Consider the following 13,447-nt stretch of genomic DNA (forward strand, 5'->3'; position numbering starts at 1 on the left):
GTTACTGTCTGTCTCTCTCTACCTGCAGCTGTTCTTTGGTATATTCAGTGTTACTGTCTCTCTCTCTCTCTCTCTTTCTACTTGCAGCTGTTCTCTGGTATACTCAATGTCACTGTCTCTCTCTCTCTACCTGCTGCTGTTCTCTGGTATATACAGTGTTACTGTCTCTCTCTCCCTACCTGCAGCTGTTCTCTGGTATATTCAGTGTTACTGTCTCTCTCTCTACCTGCAGCTGTTCTCTGGTAAATTCACTGTGTCTGTCTCTGCCTGCAGTTTTTCTCTGGTATATTCAGTGTCACTGTGTCTCTCTCTCTACCTGCAGCTGTTCTCTGGTATATTCAGTGTTACTGTCTCTCTCTCTTCACCTGCAGCTGTTCTCTGGTATATTAAGTGTTATTGTCTCTCTCTCTCTCTGCCTACAGCTGTTCTCTGGTATATTCAGTGTTACTGTCTCTCTCGCTCTACCTGCAGCTGTTCTCTGGTATATTCAGTGTCACTGTCTCTCTCTCTGCCTGCAGCTGTTCTCTGGTATATTCAGTGTTACTGGCTCTCTCTCTGCCTGCAGCTGTTCTCTGGTATATTCAGTGTTACTGTCTCTCTCTCTCTACCTGCAGCTGTTCTCTGGTATATTCAGTGTTACTGTCTCTCTCTCTACCTACAGCTGTTCTCTAAGATATATTCAGTGTTACTGTCTCTCTCTCTCTGCAGCTGTTCTCTGGTATATTCAGTGTTACTGTCTCTCTCTCTGCCTGCAGCTGTTCTCTGGTATATGCAGTGTTACTGTTTCTCTCTCTGCCTGCAGCTGTTCTCTTTTATATTCAGTGTTACTGTGTGTCTCTCTCTGCATGCAGCTGTTCTCTGGTATATTCAGTGTTACTGTCTCTCTCTGCCTGCAGCTGTTCTCTGGTATGTTCAGTTTTACTGTCTCTCTCTCTACCTTTAGCTGTTCTCTGGTATATTCAGTGTTACTGTCTCTCTCACTCTGCCTGCAGCTGTTCTCTGGTATATTCAGTGTTACTGTCTCCCTCTCTCTCTGCTTGCAGCTATTCTCTGGTAAATTCGGTGTTACTGTCTCTATCTACCTGCAGCTGTTCTCTGGTATATTCAGTGTTACTGTCTCTCTCTACCTGCAGCTATTCTCTAGTATATTCAGTATTACTGTCTCTCTCTCTCTGCCTGCAGCTGTTTTCTGGTATATTCAGTGTTACTGTCTCTCTCTCTCAACCTGCAGCTGTTCTCTGGTATATTCAGTTTTACTGTCTCTCTCTCTGCCTGCAGCTGTTCTCTGGTATATTCAGTGTTACTGTTTCTCTCTCTCTGCCTGCAGCTGTTCTCTTTTCTATTCAGTGTTACTGTGTCTCTCTCTCTGCATGCAGCTGTTCTCTGGTATATTCAGTGTTACTGTCTCTCTCTCTGCCTGCAGCTGTTCTCTGGTATATTCAGTTTTACTGTCTCTCTCTCTCTACCTTTAGCTGTTCTCTGGTATATTCACTGTGTCTCTCTCTGCCTGCAGTTGTTCTCTGGTATATTCAGTCTCACTGTGTTTCTCTCTCTACCTGCAGCTGTTCTCTGGTATATTCAGTGTTACTGTCTCTCTCTCTCTTCACCTGCAGCGGTTCTCTGGTATATTCAGTGTTATTGTCTCTCTCTCTCTACGTGCGGCTGTTCTCTGGTCTTTTCAGTGTTACTGTCTCTCTCTTTACCTGCAACTGTTCTCTGGTATATTCAGTGTTACTGTCTCTCTCTCTCTCTGCCTGCAGCTGTTCTCTGGTATTTTCATTGTTACTGTCTCTCTGTCTCTGCCTGCAGCTGTTCTCTGGTATATTCAGTGTTACTGTCTCTCTCTCTCTCTCTCTCTTTCTACCTGCAGCTGTTCTCTGGTATACTCAATGTCACTGTCTCTCTCTCCACCTGCAGCTGTTCTCTGGTATATTCAGTGTTACTGTCTGTCTCTCTCTACCTGCAGCTGTTCTTTGGTATATTCAGTGTTACTGTCTCTCTCTCTCTCTCTCTTTCTAACTGCAGCTGTTATCTGGTATACTCAATGTCACTGTCTCTCTCTCTCTACCTGCAGCTGTTCTCTGGTATATACAGTGTTACTGTCTCTCTCTCCCTACCTGCAGCTGTTCTCTGGTATATTCAGTGTTACTGGCTCTCTCTCTGCCTGCAGCTGTTCTCTGGTATATTCAGTGTTACTGTCTCTCTCTCTCTACCTGCAGCTGTTCTCTGGTATATTCAGTGTTACTGTCTCTCTCTCTCTACCTGCAGCTGTTCTCTGGTATATTCAGTGTTACTGTCTCTCTCTCTACCTACAGCTGTTCTCTGGTATATTCAGTGTTACTGTCTCTCTCTCTCTGCAGCTGTTCTCTGGTATATTCAGTGTTACTGTCTCTCTCTCTGCCTGCAGCTGTTCTCTGGTATATTCAGTGTTACTGTCTCTCTCTCTCTGCCTGCAGCTGTTCTCTGGTATATTCAGTGTTACTGTCTCTCTCTCTCTGCCTGCAGCTGTTCTCTGGTATATTCAGTGTTACTGTCTCTCTCTACGTGCAGCTGTTCTCTGGTATATTCAGTGTTACTGTCTCTCTCTCTCTACCTGCAGCTGTTTTCTGGTATATTCAGTGTTTCTGTCTCTCTCTCTGCCTGCAGCTGTTCTCTGGTATATTCAGTGTTACTGTCTCTCTCTCTGCCTGCAGCTGTTCTCTGGTATATTCAGTGTTACTGTGTCTCTCTATCTAACTGCAGCTGTTCTCTGGTATATTCAGTGTTACTGTCTCTCTCGCTCTACCTGCAGCTGTTCTCTGGTATATTCAGTGTTATTGTCTTTCTCTCTGCCTGCAGCTGTTCTCTGGTATATTCAGTGTCACTGTCTCTCTCTCTGCCTGCAGCTGTTCTCTGGTATATTCAGTGTTACTGGCTCTCTCCCTGCCTGCAGCTGTTCTCTGGTATATTCAGTGTTACTGTCTCTCTCTCTCTACCTGCAGCTGTTCTCTTGTATATTCAGTGTTACTGTCTCTCTCTCTCTACCTGCAGCTGTTCTCTGGTATATTCAGTGTTACTGTCTCTCTCTCTACCTACAGCTGTTCTCTGGTATATTCAGTGTTACTGTCTCTCTCTCTCTGCAGCTGTTCTCTGGTATATTCAGTGTTACTGTCTCTCTCTCTGCCTGCAGCTGTTCTCTGGTATATTCAGTGTTACTGTCTCTCTCCCTCTGCCTGCAGCTGTTCTCTGGTATATTCAGTGTCACTGTGTCTCTCTATCTGCCTGCAGCTGTTCTCTGGTATATTCAGTGTTACTGTCTCTCGCTCTACCTGCAGCTGTTCTCTGGTATATTCAGTGTTACTGTCTCTCTCTCTCTACCTGCAGCTGTTCTCTGGTATATTCAGTTTTACTGTCTCTCTCTCTCTCTACCTGCAGCTGTTCTCTGGTATATTCAGCGTTACTGTCTCTCTCTCTCTACCTGCAGCTGTTCTTTGGTATATTCAGTGTTACTGTCTCTCTCTCTATCTACAGCTGTTCTCTGGTATATTCAGTGTTACTGTCTCTCTCTGCCTGCAGCTGTTCTCTGGTATATTCAGTGTTACTGTCTCTCTCTCTGCCTGCAGCTGTTCTCTGGTATATTCAGTGTTACTGTCTCTCTCCCTCTGCCTGCAGCTGTTCTCTGGTATATTCAGTGTTACTGTCTCTCTCTCTGCCTGCAGCTGTTCTCTGGTATATTCAGTGTCACTGTGTCTCTCTATCTACCTGCAGCTGTTCTCTGGTATATTCAGTGTTACTGTCTCTCTCGCTCTGCCTGCAGCTGTTTTCTGGAATATTCAGTGTTTCTGTCTCTCTCTCTGCCTGCAGCTGTTCTCTGGTATATTCAGTGTTACTGTCTCTCTCTCTCTGCCTGCAGCTGTTCTCTGGTATATTCAGTGTCACTGTGTCTCTCTATCTACCTGCAGCTGTTCTCTGGTATATTCAGTGTTACTGTCTCTCTCTCTCTACCTGCAGCTGTTCTCTGGTATATTCAGTGTTATTGTCTCTCTCTCTGCCTGCAGCTGTTCTCTGGTATATTCAGTGTTACTGTCTCTCTCTCTCTCTACCTGCAGCTGTTCTCTGGTATATTCAGTGTCACTGTCTCTCTCTCTGCCTGCAGCTGTTCTCTGGTATATTCAGTGTTACTGGCTCTCTCTCTGCCTGCAGCTGTTCTCTGGTATATTCAGTGTTACTGTCTCTCTCTCTCTACCTGCAGTTGTTCTCTGGTATATTCAGTGTTATTGTCCTTCTCTCTACCTGCAGCTGTTCTCTGGTATATTCAGTGTTACTGTCTCTCTCTGCCTGCAGCTGTTCTCTGGAATATTCAGTGTTATTTTCTTTCTCTCTGCCTGCAGCTGTTCTCTGGTATATTCAGTGTTACTGTCTCTCTCTCTCTCTACCTGCAGCTGTTCTCTGGTATATTAAGTGTTACTGTCTCTCTCTCTCTCTCTGCCTGCAGCTGTTCTCTGGTATATTCAGTGTTACTGTCTCTCTCTACCTGCAGCTGTTCTCTGGTATATTCAGTGTTACTGTCTCTCTCTACCTGCAGCTGTTCTCTGGTATATTCAGTGTTACTGTCTCTCTCGCTCTACCTGCAGCTCTTCTCTGGTATATTCAGTATTACTGTCTCTCTCTCTCTACCTGCAGCTGTTCTCTGGTATATTCAGCTGTGGGACATCCCACTATGCTGGCTTCAGACAGTTTTCTTTGGGGTGTGATTGTGACATTCCACTATCCCTCTATCCCTCCATCCCTCTCTCTCTCCATCTCTCTCTCCATCCCTCTCTCTCTCCATCTCTCTCTCCATCCCTCCATCCCTCTCTCTCTCCATCCCTCTCTCTCTCCATCCCTCCATCCCTCTCTCCATCCCTTTATTCCTCTATCTCTCCATCCCTCTCTCTCCATCCCTCTCTCTCCATCCCTCCATCCCTCTCTCTTGCCATCCGTCTCTCTCTCCATCCCTCTCTCTCTCCATCCCTTCATTCCTCTATCCCTCCATCCCTCTATCCCTCCATCCCTTCATTCCTCCATCTGTCACCTCCTTCCCCTATCCCTCTGTCACCCCTTTTTCTCCATCCCTTCTTACCCTCCACCCCGACATCCCTCCCTCCCTCTATCCCTCCACCCCTACATCCCTCCCTCTATCCCTCCACCCCTACATCCCTCCCTCTATCCCTCCACCCCTACATCCCTCCCTCTATCCCTCTATCCCTCCAACCCTACATCCCTCCCTCTATCCCTCCACCCCTACATCCATCCATCTATCCCTACAGTCCATCCATCCATTCCTCTATCCGTCCAGTCTTATTTGTGTCATTTCCACATCTGGTCTCATTTTAATCCCTTCCGTTGATATGTTCACACATCTGACTTGGCAGAATAAGGCCACTGTAAAGCCCCCATAGTGCCCACAGTCTGTGGTTCTGATACTGCCTGTCTCAGTCTGTGGTTCTGATCCTGCCTGTCTCAGTCTGTGGGTCTGATACTGCCTGTCTCAGTCTGTGGTTCTGATCCTGCCTGTCTCAGGCTGTGGGTCTGATACTGCCTGTCTCAGTCTGTGGTTCTGATACTGCCTGTCTTAGTCTGTGGTTCTGATCCTGCCTGTCTCAGTCTGTGGGTCTGATACTGCCTGTCTCAGTCTGTGGTTCTGATCCTGCCTGTCTCAGTCTGTGGGTCTGATCCTGCCTGTCTCAGTCTGTGGGTCTGATACTGCCTGTCTCAGTCTGTGGGTCTGATACTGCCTGTCTCAGTCTGTGGTTCTGATCCTGCCTGTCTCAGTCTGTGGGTCTGATACTGCCTGTCTCAGTCTGTGGTTCTGATCCTGCCTGTCTCAGTCTGTGGTTCTGATCCTGCCTGTCTCAGTCTGTGGGTCTGATATTAACTGTCTCAGGCTGTGGTTCTGATACTGCCTGTCTCTACTAATAGCTAGGCTGTATGTAGTGTACTACTTTTGACCAGAGCTCTGGGGCCTCATTTATATTCATTGCGTAAATTCTACACTAAATATCTTGGTACGCCATTTCTGAAGACTGCACACGCACAAAAATATTGAGATTTATAAACTTGTCGCACACTATAAATATGCATATTTCCCATTATAAATCAGACCTGTTGGAAAACTGTGCACGAGTGAAACAGCATTATAACTCTGCCCATCATTCATCTTTCATGGTGAAAATAACGCCCTTATTTTGCTGTATACTTTGGAAGTATTAGAATTATGTCAAGACAGTATTTAAAGGAAGTACTATAGCAATGCCGAACTTGTTCAAATATCTTTGGAGGTGTTGGCAGAATTTCTTTAATTTTCCAGTGACATTTGCTGTAGCCTATCTGACCGTTTCTGAAAGACAAAAACAATTGCAAATTGTTGTGGACCTTTGAATTCAATAATTACTTTTTTTCCCAAACCTAGATATGCTAATTAACTGCCCACGAATTCTGAAACATTGTCTACTCTGATTTGTTGAATTTTTACTTTACTACAGTAGGCTAGACTTACAGTTGTAGCCTGCACACTTCAATGCAAAAGATCCACTGTCTGTTCATTTGTACTTTATGTTATAAAACGTGCTCCCTTTCAGAGTGAACTAACGTGAAATTATAATAGCCTATCTAATATGCCCAAATAAATGTCCATGGAAATTAAATACATTTTAGGTAGATGCCCGAAATAAATTGAATTTCGCTGTTCTCACTGACGTCAAGTGCATCTTGTTATTATATTTAGCTACATGTTTTTTGTTGTTGTTATGAATAAGTGTCATCATATAGTCTCCATTGACACAAGGCTACTATTAGACTACTATTAGACTACTATTAGACTACTATTAGACTACTACTAGGCTACTACTAGACTACTACTAGGCCACTACTAGACTACTACTAGGCCACTACTAGACTACTACTAGGCCACTACTAGACTACTACTAGGCCACTACTAGACTACTACTAGGCCACTACTAGACTACTACTAGGCCACTACTAGGCCGCTACTAGGCCACTACTAGGCTACTACTAGGCTACTATAAGGCTACCACTAGGCTACCACTAGGCTACCACTAGGCTACCACTAAGCTACTACTACTAGACTACTACTAGGCTACTACTAGGCTACTGCTAGGCTACTGCTAGGCTACCACTACTAGCCTACTACTAGGCTACTACTAGGCTGCTACTAGGCTACTACTACTAGGCTACTGCTGCTAGATTACTACTAGGCTGCTACTAGGCTACTACTACTAGGCTACTACTACTAGGCTACTACTACTAGGCTGCTACTAGGCTACTACTACTAGGCTGCTACTAGGCTACTACTACTAGGCTACTGCTGCTAGATTACTACTAGGCTGCTACTAGGCTACTACTACTAGGCTACTACTACTAGGCTACTACTAGGCTGCTACTAGGCTACTACTACTAGGCTGCTACTAGACAACTACTTCTAGGCTACTACTAGACTACTACTAGGCTGCTACTAGGCTACTACTAGACTACTACTAGGCTGCTACTAGGCTACTACTGCTAGGCTACTACTACTAGGCTACTACTAGGCTGCTGCTAGGCTACTACTAGGCTACTACTAGGCTGCTACTAGGCTACTACTACTAGGCTGCTACTAGACAACTACTTCTAGGCTACTACTAGACTACTAGACTACTACTAGGCTGCTACTAGGCTACTACTAGACTACTACTAGGCTGCTACTAGGCTACTACTGCTAGGCTACTACTACTAGGCTACTACTAGGCTACTACTGCTAGGCTACTACTACTAGGCTACTACTAGGCTACTACTAGCCTACTACTAGGCTACTACTAGGCTACTGCTAGGCTACTAGGCTACTACTAGGCTTTTGCTTTCTTGCAATAGAAAACTTCCCCCACTAAAAGAATGTGTGTACGCATGGTCTAAAGTTTTGAGAGAGGATAGTTCCGTTTTTATAAATTCTGACTTTTGCGTGTCAACGCACCGATGATTTGGGCATATTTTTGTGCATACACAACGCTTATAAATGAGGCCCCTGTGCTGTGGATTTCATCCTGTGTGTCTCTCTTCTAGTTTCTCATGGCACCCTATTGGTCAAAAGTAGTGCACTATATAGGAGATAGGGTGCTATTTGGAACGCAGACCTAGTTTCCATATAGCTAACCATCTCCATATAGCTAACCATGAACATAAAGCTAACTATCTCCATATAGCTAACCATGTCCATATAGCTAACCATCTCCATATAGCTAACCATGTCCATATAGCTAACCATGTCCATATAGCTAACCATGTCCATATAGCTAACCATCTCCATAAAGCTAACCATCTCCATATAGCTAACCATGTCCATATAGCGAACCATGTCCATATAGCGAACCATGTCCATATAGCTAACCATGTCCATATAGCTAACCATCTCCCCACTGCTTCCTCCCTAGAGGAGAAAAGAGCATCGCTATCCCTTCACATCTGTCATTCCCATTATCTCATCTCAATTTAAATGTGACTTAGACACTTTTTCTGTCAAAACAAATAAACTGATATAATCGGGAAAAGGTTTTCGGATGCAGGGAAATGTACCAATGTATCCTCTCTTAATCATAGTGTGTGTCTCAAATGGCTCCCTGTTCCCTTTGGACCATGGGCCCTATTGGGGTACCACACTATGTAGGGAATAGGGTGCCATTTGAGACATATACAAAGTCATCTTCTGTGTGAAATGTTCATTTTCTGTGTGTGAAGCAGCCCCCTATAGGCTCTGGAACCATCTCAAATGAAATGATCGTATGCAAAAAACACACACACACACACTATATACACACATCAGTAATCTAAAATGTGATGATTGAGCCTCAAAACAACATGTTGGTTATATTTCGCCTTGTCCCAAATGACTCCCTATTCCCTATATAGTGCAGTACTGTTGACAACAGGCCATAGGGCATAGTGTTCCATTTGGGAAGGAGTCTTTGTTCTTTTCTGTCCATCTGCTGCAGGCCATCTCTTCATCATCCAGTCAAGACTCAACATTAGAATGTTTTTTTTTTTTTTTACTGCCCAAGTACATATATTACATAACTATTCAGCTGATCTGTTTGTAGCCTCATGTATTACCAACAGTTGGGTCGTGTAACTTACTCCCCCCCCAAAAAATATTTTTATTTCACCTAATTGTAACATTAGGTCATAAAAAGCAGATGATCCGTTTCATAAAAAGCCTCGAGGTTAATTGTAAAAAGACTATAAGCCTATTACAGTTTCTCAATCACTTTGGCTAATTTTTTGAAACAGTCTTAACATTCTCTAAACTGTTATTGCAATTGTTACAACTGTTTTATGGGACATCAACTCTATTGCATGTCTGCAAAATGTAGTAACTAACCCAAAACATTTCCTTCATGCTTCAAAACCTAGTTATGTCAGTAAATTGGCCAATGCCACCAAAAGGAAACGTTTTTTTGTCATTGTGTGAGCTGTATTGGTCAAAATGTTTAGATGTTTTTTCACAATGGCAGTCAACCCTGGAAATGTTTGTTATATACACACACACACACACGTCAGTTTTGTTCAACTTTTTTGTTGACACTGACTGCTTACTGTACTATACCAGAACGTCAGTTTCGTCTAGCTGAATGCCATTGTGTATCACAATTTTTAGATACCGATTTCAACAGTAGGTAAAAGTTTACTGGGACAAGTCAATACTTTAGTACACAGAAAAATGATATGCACATTTGTATGTATACAGTACATTTAATTTTGTAGCAATGTGTTACATGTAAACAAAAACTTCACATTTGCATGTCCATTTTTACATATTTCTTACATGTAAAGTCATAATGAACAGAAAATTTGCCACAAAATGACATCCCCCCAAAAAACAATGAAAAAAACCTGTGGTAGTTCTGTAAAAAACTACCAATTGTACCTCCTCACAGTACGTAACACTGCAAGTTCCCATCTTCTTGGTGGACATCCTGTCGCTCTTGTTGGTCTGGCCAGAGATTATTGTCAATGTCACATTTTATGTTTCAATTGCGAAGCGCCGGGGGGGGAAAAAATCTCCTTGCGTTGTGCGACCATCCCCTTCAATGATCCCCTGTGATGTCCTCTGTCATAAGCGTCCTAATGATCGGACCAAACTGCAGCAGGGATGTGAATCATCTTCTTGATTTATTAAAGAAATGAACACTGGCCAACAGCACGACGAAAAACAGTCCTGTACGGTACATAGACTATACATGGAACAACCACCCACAAACACAAGAGACAATAAACCCACTTAAATATGGCCTCCAATTAGAAGCAACGACAACCAGCTGCTTCTAATTGGAGGTCGTTCCCAAAACTAACATAGACATAGAAAAACTAGAAAACCCACATAGAAATAGAAAACATAGAACATAAACCAAAAACCCCGAAACACACAAAACAAACACCCCCTGCCACGCCCTGACCAAACTACAATAACAAATAACCCCTTTTACTGGTCAGGACGTGACATCCTCACAAGCAGCATTCATGGCATCTAACAGAGACATCTGATCTTGTGTCCGATAGTCATATACTTTCCACCTCCATGCTGAACAAAACCTCTTCTATCGGATTCAGGAATGGGGAGGATGGTGGAAGGAACTCCATGGTTATCCTTTCATGCACAGCAAACCATTCCCTAACAATGTTGGTTCGGTAGAAGCTGACATTATCCAGTACAATTACATAATTTGGCAAATCTGGTCTAACTAAACCTCTTTCATGTTCTGGTGTTAGATCTCTGTAAAGTGTATTTAGGAAGGCCAGGAGAAGTTGGGGTGATATAGGGCCCAATGTGTGGATGTCACGTCCTGGTCAGTATAAGGGTTAATTGTTATTGTAGTTTGGTCAGGACGTGGCAGAGGGTATTTGGTTTATGTGGTTCGGGGTGGTGGTTTTTCTAAAAAGGGCATTTGATTTATGTATTCCGGGGTTTTTGGGCACTGTTCCTTGTTTATGTAATTCTATGTTTAGTCTAGGTAATCTGTTTCTATGTTGAGTTAATTGGGGTGGACTTCCAATTGAAGGCAGCTGTTTGGTGTTGCCTTTGATTGGAAGTCCTATATTAGTTGGGTGTGTTTGTCTGTGTATTTGTGGGAGATTGTTTTGTGTTTAGCATGTGTGAGCCTAACAGGACTGTCAGTATATCGTGAGTTCGTTTTGTTATTTTGTATGTTCATCTTTGAGTTTATTAAACGTTCAAAATGAACTATCTCAACTCTGCTGCATATTGGTCCTCTTTTTCCGACAATGATTTCGCAATATCGTCTGACGACGAAGAAATCCCTGACAGTGGAATATGTGTGCCATTCACAGAAATGGCAGCACACATTGTAATATTGCCCCCATGTTGGCCTGGTGTGCCAATTGTGGCTCAGTGTCCGATGAGATTGCGACCACGTCTCCTGCCTTTAGCCAGATTGAACCCAGCCTCGTCCACAAAAACAAGAATGTGGGTCATTTCATGTCCTTCCAGCTCCATCATTCTCTACATAGTAACACAGAAACAAAATATAAAGTTAGTTTTACAGCCTATTCTAAAATCAGACAGTTTAGTAAAGTAGAAATGTTTTCTGTTCTTATGGGTATCTACAACTTCAGGAAGTATATACAGGCATCATTGAAGTACAGTAGAACTCCCTGTACAATATACCATGTTCACACCAATAATTTACCTGGACATACTGGTACCGCAGCTCCTACCTGGACATACTGGTAACGCAGCTCCTACCTGGACATACTGGTAACGCAGCTCCTACCTGGACATACTGGTAACGCAGCTCCTACCTGGACATACTGGTAACGCAGCTCCTACCTGGACATACTGGTAACGCAGCTCCTACCTGGACATACTGGTAACGCAGCTCCTACCTGGACATACTGGTAACGCAGCTCCTACCTGGACATACTGGTAACGCAGCTCCTACCTGGACATACTGGTAACGCAGCTCCTACCTGGACATACTGGTAACGCAGCTCCTACCTGGACATACTGGTAACGCAGCTCCTACCTGGACATACTGGTACCGCAGCTCCTACCTGGACATACTGGTACCGCAGCTCCTACCTGGACATACTGGTACCGCAGCTCCTACCTGGACATACTGGTACCGCAGCTCCTACCTGGACATACTGGTACCGCAGCTCCTACCTGGACACACTGGTACCACAGCTCCTACCTGGACATACTGGTACCGCAGCTCCTACCTGGACATACTGGTACCACAGCTCCTACCTGGACATACTGGTACCACCACTCCTTCACTCTGTCACTATTCCTCTCCAATGGCACCTTGTAGACTTGTTTCGTAGTCATTTGATTTTTTTTTCAAAACTCTGTCTATAGTGGAAATGCTGACAGAATTGATATTTGTGAAGATATTGTTATTTATGATTGTACTTTGGACCTCTTTTAGCCTGATGGAATTGTTGGCTATGACCATGTTGCAAATATCTTGTTCTTGCTGATGATTGAATACTGCTGCTCTGCCACCAGCACGAGGTCGTTGTGCAGTCCTATATATGACATGTAGAATTCACAAATAGTTCATGTTACAGATAGTATATTGTATTCAAATTGTGCTTTATCACTGTATTTTCCTCATACATATCTTATGGTACATTGTGATTTTCAGACTTGCATTTACCATTACAATAGTTAGTGTATTGTTGTGAATGAAATGCTGTAAAAAAAAAAAGTAATGAACGAGTACATATTTACTTGTTTTCCCAACGGAATGTTTGCGCAATTGATGACACTGTGGACCTGTTTTAGATTAGGCTGTACTCTCCGACCAGCCTCTTCCATTGTAAGACCATGGTTTATGACATGGTCCACAAGTGTGGCTCTGATTTCATCAAAGACTCTTATTCTTTGTCTTCAACCTCTTCCTCTATTATGTCTTCCCCGAACTGTCACGTCTGCTCCTGCTCCTACTCCTCTCCTCCGGCGTACGACGTCGCCAGAGTACGCCTGGGATTCATCATTACGCACATCTGGCAGTCATCATCACGCGCACCTGCGAGTCATTATGATTCACACCTGGACTCCATTACCTTCATAATTTTCTCCCCTTTCTATGTCCCTCTCCCAGGTTCACTCACCAGTTGGTATTGTTCTTGTGTATCGGAGTTCTGTCTTATGTTCGTGTCGTGTTCTTGTTTTATTAAAACGTTGCACCTGCTTGCGACTCACCGCCCCATCATTACACTAACACCACGCATTCTTACACATCTTCTTATTTCTCTTCCACGAGCATGTAGCTGCTGTTCAGGGTTGTGATGTTCCTCCATGTTAAAAAATGGCAGTGCTATGGGAAAGCTCCATATATATGCTTCCAAATTTGATTGTGATTCCTATTTCATTACTATGTCAGCTGGCAGGTCATTTGCCAATTTAGCAGACATC

This window comes from Salmo trutta, chromosome 13 (assembly GCF_901001165.1).
Source record: "Salmo trutta chromosome 13, fSalTru1.1, whole genome shotgun sequence".
Taxonomy (NCBI): domain Eukaryota; kingdom Metazoa; phylum Chordata; class Actinopteri; order Salmoniformes; family Salmonidae; genus Salmo; species Salmo trutta.